This window comes from Penaeus chinensis, chromosome 10 (genome assembly GCF_019202785.1).
Source record: "Penaeus chinensis breed Huanghai No. 1 chromosome 10, ASM1920278v2, whole genome shotgun sequence".
Taxonomy (NCBI): Eukaryota; Metazoa; Arthropoda; class Malacostraca; order Decapoda; family Penaeidae; genus Penaeus; species Penaeus chinensis.
This window is the reverse complement of record NC_061828.1, coordinates 4651810-4653777: the sequence shown is the minus strand read 5'-3', so window position 1 is coordinate 4653777 and position 1968 is coordinate 4651810.

Here is a 1968-nt window from a genome sequence, read left to right as displayed (position 1 = left end):
TTTCTTTCCTTAACTTTTGCCTCTTTTATTACCTTTTTTATCTTTCTTCTCCACTTTAATTATTTTTCTCATTTCTCTTTCATATTCCATTTTAATAAATTTTTCCCATTTTCATTTCCTTATATATTTACTCCCCTTTTAAATCTTTTAACATTTTAACCTTTTCCACTTACCTTTTTATTTTATTTCTCCCCTACAATTTTACTCTTTACCTTTCCTAATCAATTCACTTTCTCTAATTTTTTTCATAATTACATCATTTCATATTTTTTTTAATTACATGTTACCCTTTTTTACCTCCAATTCAATTTCTTTCTTTTTATTTTCAAAAAACTCAATTATTTTTAATCTAATCTTACTAACTATTTAAACTTTTTTTAAATTTACTTTCATTTTTTTTTTTTTCTTTTTTTTCTAACTCTATTAAACACCATCTTCTCTTTTTGTTTGTGTTGTTTCTTTGTCGATCGCTTTTTTTGTGTTCGTTACTCACTGTGTTGCCTCACTTTCTCTGTTCATTGTTGTCAGTGAACTCATTTCTCTACTAAACACATGTCCGCAATCGCCTGACGAATGTAATATGACTTAATAAATATACTCTTGTAAAATTTAATATAAAATATGAGTATTTGTTTATGTCTTATTCTAGCATTTGTATTGTTTTAATATTTTATATATTGATTTTTTATTATTTATTGTTTTTCTTCCCTATTTTATAATATTAATTATAATTTATAAATGATTATTGTGCTTTTAAATTATTTCTTATGATTTAATCCACTGTTTAAGAAAAAATCATTATGATTTATTTATTACTTTTTATTTATTTAATAAAATTATTATTATGTTGTTTCTTATGTTTGTGTTTGTATATAATTTAAACACTTAATGGACTTTATCTGTAAAATTTCGTCTAGTGATCTCTTATTTTTTTAATATTTATATTATATCTACTTATAAAACCTTTTTTAGCTCATAGTTGAAACGTTGTGTTTAGGAGAAGGTTTGGAATTAGGGAGACAAGATAAGGAGGTAGGAGAGTGGGGTAGGAATAGGGAATAGGAACAAGAGAGAGAGGGTGAAAAAAAATCTGGATCCATCTATGCTCTATCTCTCTCTTCTCTCTTCTCTCTTGCCTTCTTCCGCCCCCCCCCTTTTTTGTTTCTTTCCCGTGTCTCCCTTCCTTTCCCCCCCCCCCCACCCCCTCCCCCTTTCTCCCTTCCTTCCCCCCTTTTTTTCTTTTTTTTTTTTTTTTTTCTTTTTTTTTTTTTTTTTTTTTTTTTTTTTTTTTTTTTTTTTTTTTTTTTCCCCCTTCCCCTCCTTCTTTTCCCCCTCTCCTTTTTTTTTTTTTTTTTTTTTTCCCCCCCCCCCTCCCTTTTTTTTTTTTCTTTTTTTTTTCTTTTCTTTTTTTTTTTCCTCCCCTCCTCTCTTTCCCCCCCCCTACCTTCCCCTTTTCCCCCCTTTCTCCCTCCCCCCCCCCCCTAGTATGTTTTTTATTTTTCACACTTCCCCCACCCCTTTTTTTTTCTTTTTTTTTTTTTGTTTTTTCTTCTCCTACTCCTTTTTTTCATTTTTTTTCCTTTTTCACCCCTCTCCCCCCGCCCGCCCCTATCCTCCCCCCTTTTTTTTTTTTTCTCCTTTTTTTTTTTTTTTTTTTTTTTTTCCCCACGCCCCCTTTTTATTTTTTCCCTCTCCTCCCCTTCCCCCCTTTTTTTTCTCCTTCCTTTCTTTTTTCCGTCCGTCTACCCCTCCTTTTTTTTTTTTTTTTTTTTCGGTCTCTCCCTCCCCCCTCTCCCCTTGCCCTCTCTTCCCTTTTTTTTTTTTTCGCCCCTATTTTTTTTTCTTTTTCCCACCCCCCGCGCATCCTCTTCCTCTCCGCTGTCTCTTTCCCCACCCTCTCGTCATCTCTTTTCTCTCTCTCTCTTTTCTTACCCCCCGCCCGATGGAGTGGGCTCGCACTCCCGTTCC